Raw genomic sequence first — 23,831 nt, forward strand, 5'->3', positions numbered from 1 at the left:
TTTAAGAAAAGGCTAGGAAAACAACAGACAGAGAATCTGCCACCTGGGCGACTGCCCTAAATGCAGATCAGTAGTGAATGATTGATATTTTAAGGTGCTCAAATACGTCAGCCTCGTGTCGGCACGTAAAAGATCTCCTGCGGGACAAAATTCCGGCACATCGGCTCTCCGGAAACCGTAAAAGCAGTTGGTGGAACGTAAAGCGAATAACATAATTTATTTGTTAACCTTGCGAATGTCAGAGGGCAGATGACCTTCGATGTTAGGCCCCTTTAAACAACAAGCATCATCATCATCAAGCGAATGTCAGAAGTAACATTTAATTAGGTATCGCATAAAGGTGAACCTTTGATACAAAAGAGAGATACTATCATGCGCAGTGCATTTTAGTATTTCAAAGCTACTCGTGAAGAACGTATTCACTAATGAATTTTAGAGTGTTACTGAGGCTTGCAGACTGATCGCTGAAATGCATAACGGTCTATAATGATGATGTATGTATGTATGTATGTATCTTTGCATAACGGTCTATAATGATGATGTACCGGTATGTATGTATGTATCTTATATAATGTAGCCATTGTTCTCAGCAATCAGAAAGAGCGATCGAAAGAAAAACGAACTCACAGGAATGATCAACTCTGTAATTTCACCCACAACTTATGAACTTTACTAAATTGCGCCTGTTCTAATCACACGTGGTAAGTAGCAAGTTAACCTTGGTACAGTGCTTCCCCCACTAGTCCGATGGGTGCGCGCGCGGCTTGTGGGAGGTCTACTTGAAAGGAAAAGTAGATGGGATTCTATTCCACTTGACTAAATTGTTACTTAATCGTTTCCTTACCACTAAAGTCGAAGTTCACACGCTGCAAGTCACTTAAAATTAAGTTTAAAATTTAGTTACTGCTAAATTACTGTCCGCGAGTAAACAGGTCTTTTACAGCTGGCATCATCCTTCTGAAACGTGTATGGGAAATTAGTTGAAGACTTGTCTGCTATGTCTACACGCAAGTTGGACTGACGTTTGTAGACGAATAAGCTTGAATGGAGATTTTAAAGGTAGGAAACATAATATGTAGATAAAATTGGATTTCAAGAGGACGAATTTGAACAGATATTCGTTTATAAGGAGAAACTTGTGGATTGGAATAATTTATCAAGGGTAATGTTCGATTAATTTCAAGGTCCTATGAAATAATTTAAAACTTTGAAATAATTAAAAAAAGGAAAAGGTAAGCAATTGATAGGGAATCTGCCGTCTGTGCGACAACCCTACATGCAGAACGATGATTTATTTATTTAGTCAAGGAGTACTATAATCGTTATAAATCATCATCATCATCATCATCCTAAACCATCTCCAGTTTCCCGCGTGTGGTATATGAGCCTCCTCCATCTCATCCTGTCCTTGTACCATTCTTCCTCCACCAACTTGTCCCAATAATGACCTCTCAGCAGTACATCGCTCTTAACTAAATCTATCCATTTCCTTCGTGGCCTTCCCACGGGTCGTCATCCTTCTACCTTTCTGTCACATTCCTTCCTTGCAGTTCTGTTTACTGGCATCCTCTTCATGTGACCAAACCACTTCAGTCTTGATATCTCAATCTTTCTGAGGAGAGAATCATCTATTCCTACTTCTCTAATTTTCTCATTCCTAATCTTGTCTTTCCTGGTTTTCTGGATCATAGTGCGTAGGAATTTCATTTCAGCTGCCTGAAGTTTGGAATAATCGTTATAAATATCCGAGGAAATTAATTACCAATATCCGTTTCTGTTTCGAAGTGGCGGGTATGTTGTTCAATATAATAATAATAATAATAATAATAATAATAATAATAATAATAATAATAATAATAATAATAATAATAATATAACAAATGCGCACATTTGTGCATTTTTAAATAGTTAGTTCTCCTTGCTGTACTCTATGAGAGATTTCACTCTTTTTGCACAACTGAGTAGATGGTATCTTGTAGGCCTACATATTTTGTTGCAAAGTTCACATTTACACTTATCACCTGGCGTATGGAATGACTTGATCACGCATATTTTATGACGGAGGCCATTGACCGCGTAACGGGTTACCATATGCCTGAGCTCATAGTTTGCCATCGTCCAAGCTCTGTTCATCATGGCTCCAGTGCTGTAAAAATCTTCCCAAATACTTGATCTCTTTTCATATCTCTCTTTTATATATTTCTCTAACAACTGCAGACCTGGCAGTCATAGAAAGAGTGAAAGCAAGCTTTCTCAAACGCACTCTGTGCGTGTCAAAATTCACACAAACGAGGCGGGTATATGAACTGGCAAAGGAGTCTTTCTATATAGAGGATATCAAATCCAAACTAGGACTCCCATACATGTTGTTCAATATTATTATGAATGTAAATTTTTAGGATGCGTCTTCTGATGTATCGCCATACATTGTGCTCTTCTATTCCGGTATTTGAATTATTTCTGTATGGTTCGCTTCATTCAGGAGATCTGGTTTGTTTAACTATTCACTGGGAACATATCCTCTAACGTGCAAAACCACCTGTTGTTTATCTTAGTGATTTTTTTGTTAACTGTCGCCAATTTTAATCTCTTTAATATCAGACTTAATAAAAAATAGGGTTTGAACATACTCTTGTATTGGAAATCAACACTGGATCGTTTGTAAAAGTAATTCAAGCGCGTACGAGAAATGAGTTGAAGACTTGACAGTTACAGACATGGACAAAAGTATTCATACCGGTACCCGTACCCATCCAATGCAAAATACTTTATTGCTGGACCGATCAGTTCCCTCTCAGCAGTGATAGCGTGTGGTCGCGTGGATAATCATTGTGACGAGGTGCAGTGGACGTTCTTGACGTGTGATAGTATGAGTGTAAGAAGTAGGCTATGGCAGCGAACAGTGGGGGGTGAGGAGGCTCCTGACCTCTCGATGTTAATAGTCGAGCGTGACAAAACCGTTCAAATTGAGCAAGAGATACAGAAGATAGCTCAAGAGAACATAGTGATAAAGTTAATAATGCTGAAAAGCAAGATAAGTGTGCGGATAAAGACGTTGGTGATCAGGTTCCGAAGGCTGTGCCACAAGAAGTCTACCCTAGTTCACATTATGGCCCATTTATTATTTTTGTAGAGTCTACCACATCCCAAAATGTTGGTCATATGCATCCCATGACCTTGGATAGAATTTTTTACGGGCATAAAATCTCGGGGATCAAATCTGTGGCATGAAAGGGCAGAAACAGAGTACAACTTGAATTTGTGTATGCCGTACAAGTGAATTCATTCCTTAAGCATCCTCTATTAGCTGAACTTAAACTCAGGGCGTATATACCCAGCTCCAATGTATTGCGCATGGGTATTATAAGGAGAGTCGAAAAAACCCTAACTGATGCTACCATATTACAACATTTAAAGTCTACAGCAACTATAAAATCAGTTCAATGTCTGAATCGTAGGATTGTTAGCAAAGAGGGTAAGGAGCCTGTCCCAATGGGATCTATTAAAGTTGTCTTTAGGGCACAGAAACTTCCTCAGTATGTTTCACTTTGTCAGATACATTTAGAAGTTGAACCATATGTTTTTGCCCCTATCATTTGCAAAAAATGCCAAAGATATGGACATGTGGATAAACATTGTAGGGCGACAAGTCCAAGGTGTGGGCATTGCGCTCTACACCACATCACTACGAACTGTACGGAAACATTTCTACAATTACATGTTATAAACCTCATTTTAGGTCCGTATTGAAAAATTTTTAACAGTTCAACAGTAATAAAGGTGTTTTAATTTATTCCACCTATTCAATACTTATATTTTCACTTATAGTTGTTACATAATTAAATTATTAGTTACATGGGACATGTTTCGCCCTCAATTAAGGGCGTCTTCAGCCTAAATACAATAATCAAAAATACAACTAAAATAAAAAGTGGAAGTTAAATACAATCATCAAAAATACAACTAAAATAAAAAGTGGAAGTTAAAAGTTTAGTCTGTTATTAAAATTCGGAACAATTAAAATGTGAAAAATGATAAAATAAAAAGATGCTAATGGAAAACTGTCTTATGATTAAACTATAATCTTGTCGGAGACTAAAACTTCTATTAAAATTCTAATTAAAACAGTTCATATAAAATATTGGAAAATCAAAGTGGTAGTAATAAAAAGCCAACGACATGTCCCATGTAACTAAGAATTTAATTATGTAACAACTATAAGTGAAAATATAAGTATTGAATAGGTGGAATAAATTAAAACACCTTTATTACTGTTGAACTGTTAACATTTCTACAATGCGTTCATTGCCAGGGAACCCATTTAACTGGTGCACCTGAATGCCCGGCACACCAGCAGCAAGTACACATTAAAAAGATCATGAGCACTGATAACTCACCGTTCAAGGACGATGTGAAAAAAGTCCAGTCTGTTGAATAAAATACTGCTGCCAATTCCCAACATTTCCCCCCATTAACTAGGGAGATGCCATCTCCTACTCCGGAGAATCCACGAAAGAGAAAATTTACGCAAGTAATTTTGCAATCACCTCGACCTGTGCCCGCCCTGGGGTATGATTGAGATGGTTACTACAACTTGATTCGAGCTACACCTAGCAATGGGATGGATACTTCACGAGTATCAACTTTTTCTAATATTCCTAGTCAGAGGGCCGAGGCTTCAATAGACGTACCTGCCTCCACTAATAGCGCCTTGATGACGCAACTGATATCTTCTCTTCAAAGGCAAAGAGACCATCTTCAAAGTGGAATCTACCAATCCATCACACAAATGGTGCAATTATTGGGTGATAACCCAACTCTAGCCCATAATATTTATCATTTAAGGGACAACGTTTACAATTCTATACAGTTCTATGATCAGAATCACACAATGGAACTCTAGGAGCATCATGAATAAACGTTATGAGCTATTTACACTGATTCAGGAAACCACACTGCATTTTTTAGCAATACAAGAAACCTGGTTTGACCCTTCACAGCGCATCACATATCCTAATTATAATGTTGTTCACAACGACGGACCAGGATATGGAGGAGTTACCTTTTTGGTTCACTCTTCCCTGACATATAGACTTAATTTGAATCTTCAGACAATACCCTCTACGTATGTTATAGGAATATATTATAACCACATCCTGCTTGTGATTATTTACTGTCCACCAGATGTTTCCATCACAGAAAGGCAATGGAATCAATTTTTTCAGCAATTTGCCACAGAGCCATATCTTTTTATTTTTGTTGACTATAATATTCGCCATACGGTGTGGAGAGGAAGTACGGATACACCTCAAGGTAATTGTTTCCTCAATGCTATTGACAAGCACTCTGTAGCAATATTGAACGATGGTTCCCCTACACGTCTTACTGCGCCCTCCGCTCCTCCCAGTGCAGTGGATTTAACTCTGTGTAAGAGAAGTATGTTGTCTATAACCACATGGCACACCTTAGCTGACACTTACTCAAGTGATCATTTGCCCATTGTTATTTCATATGGTTTAGGCCAACCTAGTTCCTCACCTTCGCATTTACTTGCCGATAACGCTGTCCGTTCGTTACGGAGATTTAATCCACAGTCATATACCACATACCTTGAGGATAGATTACGACGAATACCTGACAGCCTTTTTTCTTATCAGTCGTTACTTCAGATTTTACAAGATTATATTAATTTGCATCATTCTGTAATAGCAAGCCCGCCCTCCAATTTACAGGCGCCCTCCGAAAGTTGAATGGTGGGACAAATGCCATTTATTGATACAAACTCGTAAACTTCTTGTTCCACCAATATAGGCAACACTCCACACCTCACAGTTATTTCCGGCTCAAACATCATATAGCATACACTCGAAAGTTTTGCACAAAAAACGTCGTTTAGCTTGGCGAGAGTTCATCTCTTTCCTTACTCGTCAAGTTTCTATCTTAACTTGTGGAATGCTATCTGGGTGTTAACAAGAGTTACGCAACATTCCCCTTCCATGACAATTCCATGACAGGTGTTATCAGCTTTTCTTGTCCGCGAGACTCCAGATTATGTAGTATCTCATTATGTCCCCTTACAAGACATGCATGATACACGTTTTTCCGTGTTATTACAGCCATGCAACCACCAGGAGTTAGAAACGATTTTTCGATCTTGTTCGAATTCATCTCCCGGTCCTGATAATGTATTGTATCAGATGCTTAAATTATTACCCCTGAGAGCTAAGAAGGTATTATTAGAGATGTATAATGATATCTTTCGATCTTTTATTACACCTCCTACGTGGAATGAATTTTTTTCTTATTCCTATTCTTAAAAATAGGCAATTACCCTCTGAACTGAACAATTACCGCAGTATAGTGTTAGGTTCTTGTATTCGCAAAGTCTTTTTAAAGTTTTTACTTTGGAGGATTATATGGGCATAAGTGTGTTATAGTCTAACGCCGCAATATCAATATACCTTTTCCAAGGGACGAAGTTCGTATGATGCATTTAATATGTTCATCATCGACTTGTTCTAGCTTGTCACAGGAAACACAGCACGATTGCGGTTTTTCTAGATATCCAACGGGCCTACGACTCTGTACCACTGAATATCCTATGGGATAAACTTGCATTTCTTAAAATACCTGTGGGGATTACCATTCTAAGACATCTACTTGCATACCGAACATTGTACTTTAAAACATCGCAATATGCAATACCGCCACATCAGGTGAGTACAGGTTTGTCTCAGGAAGATATCCTGAGCGGCATTATTTTTGCTATATTTATGAAAAATTGTGAAACAGTCATCCTCCGCTGTGCTCGTATACAGGCGTTCGCAGATGATTTTTGGTTTATTATAGGCACGAGAATTTACAGGTTTGTAGACAGCATATCATATACATACTTAGAGAAGCCATGGCATGGTTGGATGCTGAGATCATCAAAGTTCTAAATAAGTTTTTGGATGATGCAATTATTGCGTTATAAGTCTGTATGTGGTGTATGGTGGATCGTATTCAGATACTACTGATTCCATTGGGGTGGTTCATCATATTTTTGGAGTATTCAGTGATAGTGATTTAGTGGAATATAGAGGTGTGCATCCCTTCAAAATGACGACTTGTTATGGACGAAAGTGTTTGCTTGTATTAGTGTTATTCAGCAAGTAAAGGATTGTAGAATGGGTGAAATGACCCTGGTAAAAGCCCACAACTCAACAACAACAACAACAACAACAATTGCTGGACCAAATACGGAGTACAGGTCAAAACTACAAACCCAAACGGATACCTTGTACCGCAGTGTACATTAAAAAGTACAAAATAAACTGGACGTAAATAACAGTACATAACAAAGCAACAAATTCGTACTCCATGACACTACTTGTCTGGACATAAGTATTCATACCATATCCCAGAAGAGTACACAACTCAATGAGGAAACAGATATTACCAACTCGATCAGTAGTGCGTTAGTTTGTCTTTCCTGTATATTATTTCTTTTAACCTGCTGGGCATTGAGAACACCAGTTTTCGTGTTAGTTCAGATGATATGTTCCCCCATTCTTATTGTAGTAACTGTTTCAAGTGTGCTTTACTTATTATGTGGTGTTTTCTTAGTCTGGACTCCAATTTTCTCTATAGATGTTCAATGGGGTTGGTATCCAGCAAATGGGGAGGTGTTTTTAATGTGTGTGGTGTGTTGCCGAGTACCCACAAACGAACAATTTCTGCCATATGTTTGGGATCATTGTTGTGTTGGAAGTAAAACTCATTGGAAATCCCAAGCTTTTCGGCTTTTTTGCAAACGTTTCTTTCAGGATATTTAAATATTGAAATCTGCCCATGGTCTCTTCAATAAATACCAACTCCCCGACACCCGAAGTGGCCATTGAGCCCCACACCATAACCCCACTCCCGCTGTGCTTCACAGTGGTAACAAGGTTCTGCTCATTGAGCTCTGCGTTAGGGTGTCTCCACACTAAAATGCGTCCATCACTTCGGAAAATATTAAATTTACTCTTATCTGTAAATGTTATTGTCGACCAAAATGCGTTATCATTCGCCACATAATCTGTTGCAAATTGTAGTCTCTTCCGTCGATTCACTTTCGTTATGTGCGGTTTCTTTCTTGGGACCCTAGATCGATACCCAAGGAGTGAAGCACCCTCCTTACTGTTTTGTATGACACCGCATGATGGAAATATTCTACCAGCTGCGATACTATTGCCAAAGATGTAGTGTGTGGTTGTTTTTTAATTGCTGTTACTATGAACCTCTTTTCTCATACGGTCAGTTTCTTCGTATGTCCACTTCTTTTCTTGCTTATAAGAACATCCTGTCCTTTTAATCCTTGTATAATGCTCTGCACAGTTGGTTTACTTCTTCCAATGATGTTTCCAATCTCGAAATATGATTTTCCTTGGTGGTGAAAGCGTAAAATAAGTGGTCTCCCTGCAACAGATATTTCCCTAGTTTTCCTCGCCATTGGACTAGTACCATCTCTGACCCGTCCATCTCTGTGTGCATCTACTACACAACTAATGCCACGGAACAACACAGGTTTCTGTTTACTCATTCAAACCCCATTTTTACACATAAGGTATGTATGCTTATGTCCTGACAAGTAGTGTCATGGAGTACGCACTTGTTACTTTGTTGTGTACTGTTATTTATTTCCAGTTTATTTTATGCTTTGTAATGACCAATTTTGACCTGTACTCCGTATTGGTCCAGCAATAAAGGATTTTGTATTGGATGGGGAGGGATATGAATACTTTTGTCCATGTCTGTATGTCTAGACGCAAGTTGGACTGATGTTAGTAGACGAATAAGCTTGAATGGAGATTATTATATATAAAGATAAAATTGGATTTCAAGAGGAGAAATTGGAGCAGATATTCATCTGTAAGAAGACTTTACAGATTGGAATAATTTAACAAGGGTAATGTTTGATAAAATTCTAAGGCCTTTGAAATCATTAAAAAAACAGAAAAGTTAAACAATTGATAAGGAATCTGCCACTTGGGCGACAGTCCTACATGCAGAACGATGAAGATTGATTGACTGATTTATTTACTGATATTCGTAAGGAGTACTATAATGGTTATAAAGATCCGAGGAAAGTAATTACTCATAACCGGTTTGGTTTCGAAGTGGCGGGTATATTGTTCAATATTGATATGAATGTAATTTTTAGGATGCGTCTCTGATGCATCACCACACATTGTGCTCTTCTATTCCGTTGTTTAAGTTATTTCTGTATGGTTCATTTCATTCAGGAGTTGTGATTTCTTGAACCTTTCACTGGGGACATATCCTCTAATGTGCAAAACCACCTGTTGTTAGTGTTTCTTTCATCAACTCTCGCCAATTTTAATCTCTTAAGAATCAGACATCATCAGAAATAGGGTTTGAATATACTCTTGTATTGGAAATCAACATTGGATCCTTTGTAAATATAATTCAAGGAAATAGAATTTACTTGCTGTTTGCATGTAAAATAAGCAAATATGTTAAGTCATATTTTCTGTATTTAATAGCTTCATTCAGCAGCATTCGTCCAAAACTAACAGGAAAAAGTACAATTTCAAAGCATGTACTATACATAACAATTATCATTGACTTAATGAACCACATAAGAAACAAACAGTTTGCAAAACAATGTCTTATGCAATGAAATGTGCATCAGTAAACTATACTGCAATTATTGTCAGTCAAACTGGCCAGCTTTCAATCACTCCATTTGCAAATGCACTTCCTAAATGTGTTTATTAATAGTTTTGGAATTAACATCATACCGGTATTTCATTTAATTATTATTCCTAGGATAGTGTGAGATATGTGGTGGCCTATACCTAGGTAATTGATCTGATGTGTATCATATGTAGTATTGTAAGATTGTATGGCAATCTAAGAGGTTAAATCATTAATAGGCTTACTTGCTCTCTCTCTGAAAATTAATAGTTTATACTGAAATAAAATATTTACAGTTTGAATGAAGAGTTCTATGAAGAGACAGTGAGTTTTGAATCCATAGTTTGCATTCTTAAAACACAAGTATACCTACTGGTACCTAAAACACTAGACTAGAAATGAAATTACATTGAAGGAATATAGTATAAAAATCATGCATAAGGCAGTATGCTGTTGGTGTAAAGTGTGTAAATTTTACTGCTTTACATTCAAGGAATCTATATATATACATATATAAAGTAGCTTGTCCTGACTGACTGACTGATTCATCATCGCCGAGCCAAAACTACTGGATATAAAGAAATGAAATTTTGGGGATATATTCATATTGTAATGTAGGTGCTCGCTAAGAGAGGATTTTTGGATATTCTGTCGCTAAGGGGGTGAAAAGGGGGGTGAAATTTTAAAATGAGTGTGTCTATATCTCAAAACTTTAAAAGTTTACAGATGTGAAAACTGGTATTTAGAATCTTCTTTAAAAATAAGGAAACACGTATTTTTTTGTTTTCAGACAATCCCAATAGGAGGGGTGAAAAAGGGTGAAAAAGGGGTTGAATGCCTTTAATCAGGATACCGCTACTTATATCTCAGAAACAGAAGATATTACAGACCTCAAAATTGGTCCTTTCGATCGCTGTCAAAAATAAAGAAACATATATTTTTTTTGTTTTTGAAAAATCCGATTAATGCGAGGGTGAAAGGGGGGTGAATTTTTAAAATGAGTGCATCTATATCTCAAAAGTTTTAAAGTTTAGAGATGTAAAAATTGGTATTTAGAATCTTCATTAAAAATAAAGGAACACGCATTTTTTTGTTTTCGGAAAATCCCAATAGGAGGGGTAAAAAGGGGTGAAAATGGGTTGAATGCCTTTAAAGAGAATACTTATATCTCAGAAACTGAAGATATTACAGACCTCAAAATTAGTACTTTTGATCGCTTTCAAAAATAAAGTAACACATATTTTTTGTTTTTGGAAAATCCAATTAATGCGAGGGTGAAAAGGGGGGTGAATTTTTAGAATGAGTGCATCTATATCTCAAAAGTTTTAAAGTTTAGAGATGTAAAAATTGGTATTTAGAATCTTCATTATAAATCGAGGAACACGTAGTTTTTTGTTTTCGGAAAATCCCAATAGGAGGGGTGAAAAGGGGGTGAAAATTGGGTTGAATGCCTTTAAAGAAAATACTTATATCTTAGAAACTGAATATATTACAGACCTGAAAATTGGTATTTGGGATCTACTTTAAAAATAAAGAAACAGGTATTTGTTCGTTTTGGGAAAATCCAAATAATGGGGGGTGAAAAGGGGGATGAAATGTTTAAAATGAGTGTATCTATATCTCAAAACTTTTAAAGTTTATGGATGTAAAATTTAATATTTAGAATCTCCTTTAAAAATAAAGAAACACGTATTTTTTTGTTTTCGGAAAATCCTAATAGGAAGGGTGGAAAAGGGTGAAAAGGAGGTTGAATGCCTTTAATGAGGCTACTTATATTTCAGAACCAGAAGATATTACAGACCTGAAAATTGGTATTTGGGATCTACTTTAAAAATAAAGAAACAGGTATGTTTTCGTTTTAGGAAAATCCAAATAATGGGGGGAGAAAAGGGGGGTGAATTTTTAAAATGAGTGTGTCTACATCTTAAAACTCTAAACGTTTACGGATGTAAAAATTGGTGTTTAGAATCTCCCTTAAAAATAAAGGAACACGTATTTCTTTGTTTTCTCTAAATCCCAATAGGAGGGGTGTAAAAGGGTGAATAATGGGTTGAATGCCTTTAATGAGGATACATATATCTCAGAAACTGAAGATATTACAGAACTGAAAATTTGTAAATGGGATCTCCTTTAAAAATAAAGAAATACGTATATTTTTGCTTTTGGAAAATTCAATTAATGGCGGTTAAACAGGAGTGGCAAATTGGGGTGAATTTTTTGAAAGACTATATCTACAGAATATCTGAGAAGCGTAAAATGTTACAGACGTAAAAAGTGGGTATTTGGAATCTCCTGTAAGTGTAAAGAAACATAGGTGATTTGTCTTTGGAAACTCCACTTAAGGGGAACTAAAAAGGGGTGACCGGGCGAGTTGGCCGTGCGCGTAGAGGCGCTCGGCTGTGAGCTTGCATCCGGGAGATAGTAGGTTCGAATCCCACTATCGGCAGCCCTGAAAATGGTTTTCCGTGGTTTCCCATTTTCACACCAGGCAAATGCTGGGGCGGTACCTTAATTAAGGCCACGGCCGCTTCCTTCCAACTCCCAAGCCTTTCCTATCCCATCGTCGCCATAAGACCTATCTGTGTCGGTGCGACGTAAAGCCCCTAGCAAAAAAAAAAAAAAAGGGGTGAAATTTTAAAATGAGAATTTCTACAGTATATTTCAAAAAACTTAACATGTTACAGAAGTGAGAAATGGTAATTTTTTAATTCTATTAAATATAAAGAAACGTGTATTTTTAGTTTTCGGAAATACCACTTGGGAAGTGGGGGGGGGGTAAAAGTGACTGGAAATGGTGTTGAATTCTTTTAATTAGGCTACTGATATCTCAAAAATGAAGATGTTACACACGTGAAATTTGATCTTTGGAATCTGCTTTAAACGTAAACAAACACGTATTCTCGGAAAATCCAATGAAGTGGGTTTGGGGGGTTAAAGGATTGAAAAAATTAATTGACTTAATTGTATGAGAATACATACATCTAATAAAAACTAAAGTTGTTACAGACTTGAAAATTGGTAGTTTGATCTCTTTTAAAAACAAAGAAAAGCGCGTTTTGGGGGGGGGTAAACAATCTTGGGGGGGGGCGGAGTGAAAAGGAGCTGAATTCCTTTCACGAGGACACATAAATCAAAAACTAAAGAGGTTAGAGTGGTGATAATTGGTACTTAGAAGATCCTTTACTATTAAAGGAACAAGTATTTTTTGCCTTAATATCACTTTGTGAGGGGGGGGGGGTGAAAGGAAGTTAAAAAAGTGAATTATTTTTAAGGGGATACTTATATCTCAAAACTGAAGGTAATAAACGTGAACATTGTTTTTTTTTTTTGCTAGGGGCTTTACGTCGTACCGACACAGATAGGTCTTATGACGACGATGGGCTGGGAAAGGCCGAGGAGTTGGAAGGAAGCGGCCGTGGCCTTAATTAAGGTACAGCCCCAGCATTTGCCTGGTGTGAAAATGGGAAACCACGCAAAACCATCTTCAGGGCTGCCGATAGTGGGATTCGAACCTACTATCTCCCGGATGCAAGCTCACAGCCGCGCGCCTCTACACGCACGGCCAACTCGCCCGGTGAACATTGGTATTTGGAATCTCCTTTAAACATAAAGAAACACACCTTCTTATCATTTTTTGGGGGGTGGGGTAAATAAACTTAACGGCAGTGGGGTGTAAAAGGCGATGAGACCAATTGATTTTACTGTTCATAATGTACTTATAAGGAGCCTCCGTTGCTTAGGCGGCAGAGCGCCGGCGTCTCACAGCTGGGTTCCGTGTTTCAAATCCCGGTCACTCCATGTGACATTCGTGCTGGACAAAATGGCGGCGGGACAGGTTTTTCTTCGGATACTCCGGCTTTCCCTGTCATCATTCATTCCAGCAACACTGCCCAATATTTCATTTCATTTGTCACTCATCGATCATTGCCCCAGAGGGGAGCTTCGGCAGCCGGCACAATTCATATTGTCGCCGCTAGATGGGGCTTTATTCATTCCATCCCTGATCCTGTCGAATGATAGGAAACAGCCTGTTGACTTTCGATGTACTTATTCTGTTCATAAACCGATCATTTTTAATCTTTCCTGGGTTCTTTTTCAACAGCAATCTTTTCCTTCGGAGAACGTTCTTAGATTAGAGTAGATTCACCTGGCATATAAATAAAAATTTAAACACATTTGAAATAAACGATAGGAATGATATTGACCGTCAAATTGTTCACCTCTATAATAAGGTCACTAATACACGGAGGTGTGTCATTCGTATCGCCAGAAATCCCGCACACTTGCCTACGCGCGACAGTGGTGCTGGCCACATTGTCAACAATGACAATGGCAGCAGATGTAATTTACCGCCAAGTAGGGGTCTTGCATATTGCTGTGGGGTCCAGAACATATAATAATAATAATAATAATAATAATAATAATAATAATAATAATAATAATGTTCTGGACCGTCGTCACATGTGCGGACCACGCTGGAAACGGGTCCTGGACGGCTAATGACTAAGAATGCAGTCCGGCCGCGGGTTCAGTAGGCTACCGCCAAGGCACCCAAGACGACACCACGACAGATCCGCTGAAGGATTTGATCCATATTAAAAATGCTTATAGGAAAAGATGGCAAAGATTTAGGGACCCAACTAACTGGGTGGAATACCTGGACCTAGCCCGGGAAGTACGAAATCGTTTGCTGGAAAGAAAGATTGAAAAATGGGAGGAAACTTGCCGTAATCTATTAGAAAACGAGTCAGATTGCGAATTTTGGCGGATTCTCGCAGAAAACGGTCAGATCGCGAATTTCGGCGGATTATATATCTAAAACAATAAGCATTCAATTATAAATTTCAGTATAATACCGTAGCGAAGCACGGGTATCTTGCTAGTATAGTATAAAAGATCATGCATAAGGCAGTATGCCGTTGGTGTAAAGTGTGTAAATTTTACTGCTTGAAGGTAGGAATCAGAAAATTATATTTTCGAATTTATTTTGGTGGAAGAGGTAAAAATGGGTCATGATGAATGGTTTTGTTTGATTTCAGAATGACTTCATTATTTTTCCAATTATTTGCAGGAGTTATTGTAGTACTTGTCATCATGTTACATAAGTTCTTGCATTAGAAAATCATATCTTGTTCTCTGAACATTGATATAAACGTCTCTTAATATGATTATGCACCTCTTGTCCATTCTTGTACAATTTTTCAAATGCATATTTGTTGATGTCAAGTCTCAGTCATTAATAACATCATGTCTGCACTTGTTAGGAGATGTCACTTTCTCCCCAGCTGTTGTTGCAACAAGTTGTTTTTCCACCAAATAGTGCTCCTGTGTGACATCTACTGACAAGGATTACAAACTAGTGTATTCACAAGTAGCAGTGATTCTGTGGTATGCATACTTAATGATTCAGGAAAAACAAATTAATACTGAACCTAAAAAAGACCTAATACATGGAATTCAAGGCATCAAACTACCATGACAGAACTGCAAAAAAAGTGCAGCCTTGTATTAAATGCAATGCAATTTAAAATATGTTGAGCACAACATTTTTAGGTGTCCATATGGACGAAAATTTAAGATGTGGTTCTCATATAAAAAAAATTGGGAAGTCTCTGAGTTCTTTTTGTTTTGCCTTAACGATTTTGTCGAATAGTTGTAGTGAAGAATATGTTAGAATAGCATATTTTGGATATTTCCAGTCATTCATCACTTATGCTATTGCCTTTGCGACTGCTACAAATCAAATCTTGATGTTATTTTTCGAATACAGAAACGAGCTTTCAGAATTATATCGAGACGTGACAAGTTAGATCATTTGACCATTATTTAAGAGAGTAAGGATACTCCCAGTACCAAGCATGTACATCATGCAATGCATTCTACATGTGAAAGAAAATATTGATCACTTCAGAAAGATTTTTGACAGTCACAATTATCAGACGTGAACAAGAAATAATATTTTGATTGAGCACAAGAGTAAAACAATTGCCTTGAGACATGTAGACTCTGTTAGAATTAGACTGTATAATAAGCTTCCAAATAAGATTAAAGATATTGGTCCCGTCAGTTCATTTACCACAGCTTTAAACATCTCCTGCTGAGTAGCTTCTTCTATAGTACAGAAGAATACACGATGAAGTGCTGGTAATGATGCTATTATGTATTAACTTGTAAAAGTTCTTAATATCTAGTATATAGACTTAAAAATATGTTAATGGCACATTGATTATGTACGTATTATTAACACCACACTCATAGATTTTTATTTTTTATTTTGTCTTATAAATATTGGTTATTAATATTATTACTAAAACAATTAAGGTGTGCTGTCCTAATATTGAGGTATTTGGCATTTCTGCTTTTTTCCTTTTGCTTCTTTTTCAAAATGTTCATTATTGTGCATACATTATTGTTAGTTTTAAGAAATCACTCGACAACTATACTGCTGGCATATTCCAAAATATGTAATTGTACAGTCTATGGAAGCTAAATAACTACTTTGTCCAAGTTGAGTGTTAGGAGTCCTAACGATTTACGTCAAAAGCACACTCTATTTCAGTAAACATACTCACTGTCTTGGGACACCGATAATGAATAGCACTTGGAACTGGTATTGATTGTTGAAATTTTGACTGTGATAATGACAATACTAATAGCAGAAAACCAGTTCTTACCTCTATTACAGATACTTATATTACAAAAACCTTTATGAACACATTAGCATGGAGCATGCACTTTATGGAAGTGAGACATAGATGACAACTAACACAAGAGAAGGGAGAATAGTAAATTGTGAAATATGGTGTTACCAAAATATTTCAAAAGTAATGTAGATAGTTTGGGTCACAAGTAAAGAGAGTGAATAAGGTTGATAAGAGGAGAAAGGTTTGGCCAAATAGGACCTTAGAAGAGATTGATTGGATGCACATTAAAAGTCCCAGAACTCATTCAGGTGTTTCCACAAGACTGTATATGGGGTAGAAATTTGGTAGGGGGATGGGACAGGTAAGAGTAGTTATGTAGAAATGATGTTAGTGTAGGATAATGTGACATGGAAATCTGTATCAAACCAGTCTGCAGACCTAGAGGTAACACAGGGTACTGTGACATGGAGATCTGTTTCAAACTAGTCCACAGACCTGAAGGGGCCACTGATAATGTAGTGCCATTTTCAGTGTCTTCTCATCAAGGTAGCCATGCTTTAGTCCCAGACATTGCATGTGGGATGTTTGAAATAAAAACTACGTCCTTGTGATTTGGATTCCATATAAGACTAGAGGTTGGCTATTAAGAAATTGACATTCACATAAAGCTGCAGGGCTAATTGCTTGCTTGATTAGTCTAAGAACAACAATGAAATATACTCTATTTTTTGTTTCAGTGGAAGTAATTTACTACTCCAACTCATATAAGTACTCCATATGCTGTAAAAAAAAATGGATCAGAAAGTAGAGTTGAAACAGGAACCAGTCTGGACAGAAGGAACAGCAAGTACATCATTTGTAAGTATCATTCTAGGTTACATTGTAGTGATTAGAATTTGACTCATGTTAAAGAAATGGAGCGGTTAACTTGTACAAATATCAAAGTACAATATTAAAGACATTAGTGCTAAAATTGGAAGTGAAATCTTGTAATAGCCTACACTATCTCTAAGTTCATAAATATCCAGAGTTATTCTAAATGATCCACTGCATTTAAGGTACCATAGTTTATAACATCTAGTGGAGTAATAATTGATACATTAAAAAAAAAGGAAATGTGGTTAACATTTTCCAGAAATTCCTCTGTGCTCTTTGGGATGCCTTTTTTTGGGTGTAAAACAAACAAGGTTCATTTAATTAATTGTATGAAGTAGTGCTTCTTGTTTGAGTTGTTTCCAACCTTTTTAACATGCTGAAAAGTCTCTCCTCGTAGCAAATTGTCACAGGAAGAGCCAGAGCTGTAATTTTACGTTCTTAACTTCTTTTCTAAACATCTCTCTTCCTCAATATTTTTTTCTATAAGTGCTCTCACTTTCAGAGTATTAAGTTTATAAAATAATTCTTATTCTTAAGAAATTGACAAGATTTGTTCAGGATGTAGTATTAACAAGCATGAATAGAATATTCATGGAATGGCATAACATTAAACTTGGTAATATTGAATCTCAATAAGGTAGAATAAAGTAATTTTAAAATAATCCTTTGGATATGTATTATCAGCATTAGCCCTGTATAATCTTCTTGTGGCAATTCTTTGGATCTTTGCTTCATCTCAAATTTCTGCATGAAAAATATTTTCAAAAATTCTGTCAACTGCTAATGCATTTACTGCCTCAATCTTTGTTTTGATTTTCCTTCGCTAACATATCTAATTCTTCACTCTATAGAACTTTAGATAATTGCTCCAATATATGAGAAAACTTTACAATAACAAAAAGACATAAAATTGAACTTGACTTTGTGAGTGTGATTTGTGATGCCAGTGCTTGCTGCTTAGCTGAATTATCTCCAACTTAATTGGAAATGACCTCAAGTTCATTGATGGTATGTATAAAATGTTCACTAAAATACTGAATGCTTATATTCTCTGTCCATCTAGTTTCACAGAACTGTGTGATATTTTGTATTCATCCTCTGTTACGATTAGAGTATGTCGGGCAGAATATGTATCACCGTACAAAAATTTGTAATGAGTTTGAATATATACCTAACTGCGACTATTTAAATATATAACAAAGGGTAATTCAATAGGAAGCAAAGTGGAATTAATGCATGTCCATGGAGGGAACAAGAAAGAATAAGTGTAACATTTAACCAAAATAGTATATTCTTTCCACTAGAAACATAACCAAATAAACTCAATATTTCATAGTGTTGAAAAATACATCAACAACGTTTGAATGAAAATTAAGTAATTATAACAGAGTCCTAGACCATTTACAAAAGATTTTCATAAGGCAGTAAAAATAGATCTTGCAGATTTCCAAGCCTCAGCCTAACAAGGAGAGGGAACACCATTTGAACAGAATAAAAGTGGAAAGCATGTAACAAAGAAAGTCAGGAAGGAACGGGACAGGATCACAAAACCGGGGTTTGCCCAAGCACAGAGTTTGTTCAAGGTTTACTTGCTAAAGTCCAGACCCAATTTCGATCATTCAAGTCTCACCACTCAATGCATCATCTTAGTGCCTTTGTTTTGTTTTAAAAGAGATACTGAAGTTAAAATACTCATATATAACTTAAACTGCCAATGGTCATGAATTTAAAGTTATGCCTGCATAATAAAGTCCTGTAGGCAAATAACAATAATAAAAACACTCTGTTGCTCACCCAATATCGAAGAAAGAAAAGTAGAGTTTCCCCGCAAACTACTGGGAATTCATAAGATGACCCTCTAACCTCACTCGGTGTCAGTGCTGAACTGAAGAACGAGCGGTTGGGAGAAGAATTTATAGGGCAAAAGAAGGTTCCTGAAGCACACAGGTCTGCGAGACACAACACATAGTGACGTGGCGAGTGACGAAAGCCAGAGGTAGTTCAGTACGTGGCGGCGTGTTGAGCAAGTTGGGTGATGTTCGAAGCAGCAGCGAGCATATGAGGTCAAGCAGATGATTGCTTGTTACAATTAAATAACATAGCGGCGTGTTGAGAAAGTCCAGCGATGTGCGGGAGAACAGCAGCTGTACAAGGTCAAGTAGGTGGGTGCTTGTTACATGTTCCCCCGATGGAGTGGGATTCCATAGGATTCTGGAAGTGAAGAGTCAGTGCAGGTCCAATGAGTGGCGACAGACGAAGCGGGAACAAGAAGTGCAGCATCATAGGAGGAGGGCTGGAACAAAAGCAGACTTGGGAAGAAACAGAGTATAGTTATAGAAATAGGAAAGGGGGAGGGAGGGGGATAGATCGGGAGAATTCAGTTTCACAGATGTAACATGGAGGTGGTAACACAATAAACAAATGTGAATACGGTCTAGGAAAAAAAAAATCCCATTCACATTTTGAAAAATACCCTTACTTTTTCTGGATGGGAGAGTCCAGTTGATCCGAGTGTGGTTGGAGGATCAGACTGTGCAGAGCAAAAGATGATTAAAAAAAAAGATTATTGAAAATACTGTTTCAACTGAGAGACATGGGCCTTTTTAATAATAGAAGGATCAGCCACATCCTGTAATAAAACCCTGACAGGGGTTGAGAATTGAATTATCAAAAAGGACAAAATTTTGCAGATATGTGATCAATAGCAGAACTTTGAGGATAGTTTTTTAACAATACGTTGTCAGAAAGCTTTAATTTTTGAAGGACGATGCCCATGGTTGTGTATCCGTATGAACGTCCTGTGCCTGACGCAATTTGGTTAATGCCGTTTTCCAATCGGCTTGAGAAACTTTATTAGGCGAGGAAACGCATAAAGTTGGTAAATCCCATGTTAAATCCAAAGGAGTTTTTAAATCTCTACCTAAAAATAATATTTCAGGGGAAAACGTGGTAGAGTTTTTTAACAGTAGAATTGACTGCTAATGCAAAAGCGGGTAATTCAGAATCCCAATGGCGTTGATTCTCAGAGTGGAAGAAAGAATATACAACAAGACCTTCAAATTCCTATGATATCGTTCAATGAAATTGGCTTGAGGATGGTGGGGTGAATTGAAAACTTTGATACCATTGGTAAAGCAAAAATCATAAAAAGATCGTGAAATAAAAATAAAATTATCAAAAACAAGTTACTTGTGTAGACCAGTAATAGGAAAGATTTGATCATTCAAGAGGCGAATAAAAATATGAGCAGAAATTTTATGCAACTGGCTTAAAATTACAAATTTAGAAAAGCCATCAAGAAGGGTAAGGTTATAAGCATTGCCTTTAGAGGACTTTGTAATGGGGCTGACTACATCAAAGATGTCTCTGCGCGTATTCGGCCAAAAAATTGAGATGCTAGCTGGGAATAAATTTTGGCGTGCCCAAAATATCCCTTGGTAGGAGAACCATGATAGTAGGCATACTGAAACAGTATGGAACGTAGAAGTTAAGGAGGGATAACCCTAGGGCTAGATTTAGAAGTAATCTTAAAAACCAGTAAATTATTAAGGATGAGAAAGGGCCCATTATAGTTAGGATTGGAAAGAGAAGTCTGAATTTCTTTACAGTAAGAATCAGTAGATTGGTGTTGATAACACGAATCAAAAGATAATGGAAAGTCAACTAAAGAGGAGGTTGCGTTAACTTCATTAGAGATAGATTGATGTAATGGTAAACATCGGGGTTGATCAAAAAGGCGAGAAAGAGCATCAGCATCCGAGTTTTGATAGCAAGACACAAATTTAATGGAAAACTTAAAACGAGTGAGACGAAGCAACCATCAAGCAGATCTGCCATTTTAGGAGCATTATTCAATAACCAAGATAATGCCTGATTGTCAGTTTGGACAAGAAAGTGTCGGTGATCTAGATATTCAGAAAAGTGCTCATTGTTGAGAATTAATGCTATTGCTTCTCTTACATAAATGGAATACCTCTCTTCCATGGGTGTGAGCAAACGACTAAAGTAAGCAATAGGAAGGAGTTTATCATTTCAGTTTTGATTTAGGACTCTCCCAACAGCAATGTCAGAGGCGTCCGTAGAAACTTCAAAGGGTAAATCAAAATCCGGTATTTGAAGAATAGGAGTTTTGGTTAAAGCTGGTTTGAGAGATATAAATGCATTTTGTTGCTGGTCTCGCCAGTGAAATTTGATGTGTTTATGATCAAGTAAACTGAGTGGCTCAGTGATCTGCAAAAAATGGGGGATAAGTTTGCTATAAAAACCAACCATTCCTAAGAAAGTTTGTAATTGTTTCCGATTTTTATGTGGTGTAATATGATCAATTGCAGAAACACAGTCAGGGTAAACACAAATGCTGTAACCTGAAAGAATATGTCCTAAAAATCTAATAGAGGTCTGAGCTAAAACAACTTTGGAAGGATTGATGGTAAGATTGACAGAGCCTAGGCGAGAGAGTACTTCATGTAAATGTTTAATGTGAGTATCAAAATCAGCTCTGTAAATTAAAAGGTCATCCATATACAGGAAGAGGTACTGATATTTTATGTCGGCAAAAAGGGAATCAACAAAGCTTTGCATAATTTTTGAACCGAGATTTGAACGAAAAGGTACTTTTGTTAACTGGTACAGACCACTAGGAGTAATGAAAGCAGTATAATTTAAACTAATATCGTCTCGGGGTATTTGGTTATATGCAGAATTAGAGTCCAAGAGTGAAAAGTATTTTGCATTCGTAAAATGCTGAAAAGCAGTTTGAATTTTAGGCATGGGGTAGGATCATAGAGAATTTTGGAATTGAGTTTCTTATAATCAACCTATCCGGTTTATCCACGATAAATGTGGGAGAGGCATAATCAGAATTGGAGGGTATAATAGTTTTATAGGCAAGCATTTGGTCAATGAGTTGATTGAGTATTTTCATTCTAGGTGGGCTCAAGTTGTAAGGGGATGAGCGAATAAGAGTGCTGTCAGTGAGAGCAATATGGGCATTAAAATTGGTAACAGCCCTTAATTTAGGGGTCACAACATCAGAAAACGCAAGTAATAAATGAACAAGTAGGTCAGACTGAGAACGATTACAATAAACATAATCCTGGCAGACAGAAAAGGAGTATGGAAGAGGAAAATCATTATAATTTACCAATGGGACCCTGATGCCTGAAAAATGGAAACGAATAGAGAAGTTGAAAATATCAAGTATCAAGGCAGTATGATGAAAGTAATCATATTCCAAAATTAATGGATTGATAGATTTTTGACAACATGGAAAGAATATTGCCAGGAAAAATGTTTTTAAGTTTTACATTAAGTGTTTCTTGGCCAAGTGTCTGAAGTACATTATTTGATGCAGAAGTACAGACAAGTGAAGACAGAGAGAGTTGAATATGAGAAAAAATATTCTGAAGAGATCGGAAAAGCTCAAAACTAATTAAAGAAGTAGTAGAACCAGAGTCTAGAAGTGCAAGAGTGAGAATATTGTGAAGCAATGCTACAATATGGGAAATCCTAGGTAATGGAAGAAAAATATGAGTACCATATTCTAGTCTCTTTTCAATGAGGTGGCTAGTAGTATATCGAGGAAATAGTCTAGTATAAAAAATTACTTGTTTGCAAAAGGTGATTATTATTATTATTATTATTATTATTATTATTATTATTATTATTATTATTATTATTATTATTATTATTATTATTAGAGAAGTTCCCGTGAATAGGCAGGTTTGTCCCTTGAACTCATCCACTGGCTGTGGACGGGGGTTGCAGGTATTTCCCGAAGTGGGAGTAGAGCAATGTTTAGCCATATGTCCAGTACCTTTACAACGGTAGCAAATAATAGAAGGTTTACTAGCTGTAAGGGGAGTAGGCTGTGGTAGTGATACTGCCGTAGGGGTGGGGGTAACTAAGGGATGTTTTGTGGGTGGCGGTACATGAGTATAGTAGGAGTTATTAGCATAGGAGTAAATTGTATGAGTTTGAGGTGCAGTATACAGTTGTGGTAAAGGGGGAGGTGAATGTACATTAAGAAGATGTCAAAAAGAAGGTAAAGCGATAAAATGTAACAATTGATATCAATTCAGATGGGTCATTAGCGATGTTAAGTACATCACCAATAGTAAGAATGGAATCTAAATAGTCGTGTGTAGGTTCAACAGAGCGTTGATGAGGACCAAATTCAATACTTAATTTGTGTCGTACTTCATAAGGTAAGAAATAATTATGAATACATGTCCAAAACTGATCCCAATCCTGAAAATATATCATATTTTCAATCAAAAAATTAGTTAAATGACCAGTAGTTTAGAAAGTTAATAAGCTAATGAGCTGAGAAAATGAGGCTAGTTGAGCTTTTAGGAATTTACGGACGGAAAATAGCCAAATAGTTAAGTTTCAAGGATCTGTATCTGCTAGATTAGGCACTTATGTTAAAGATTGCTTGATCATTTTGAAATTAAGTAAGTTAGTGAGTGGATTTGGTGGGGAAATAGGTAATGGCCGAGAAACCTTAGGGTGTAGATAATGAGTGGTTGTAGGATGTTTTGGTTTCAGGTCATGTTCTAGTGAATTTGAAGTGGTGGAATGAGGAAACAAAGAAGGAGCAGGTGGAGGGTCTAAGGAAATGGATGA

At 36.8% G+C, this 23,831-nt stretch overlaps 1 protein-coding gene across 1 annotated transcript in view; it reads left to right on the top strand.

Annotated features, from left to right (window-relative positions):
• Positions 1–802: 802 nt before the first annotated feature.
• The window catches only part of LOC136874575 (gastrula zinc finger protein XlCGF46.1), a 176,960-nt gene continuing 153,931 nt past the window's right edge, over positions 803–23,831 (top strand). Inside the window, exons 1-2 of the mRNA XM_068227956.1 lie at positions 803–1,059; positions 17,066–17,186. The gene's annotated coding sequence lies outside the window, so the exon portion shown is untranslated. The remainder of the gene's footprint in view (positions 1,060–17,065; positions 17,187–23,831) is intronic.

This window comes from Anabrus simplex, chromosome 5 (assembly GCF_040414725.1).
Source record: "Anabrus simplex isolate iqAnaSimp1 chromosome 5, ASM4041472v1, whole genome shotgun sequence".
Classification (NCBI taxonomy): Eukaryota; Metazoa; Arthropoda; class Insecta; order Orthoptera; family Tettigoniidae; genus Anabrus; species Anabrus simplex.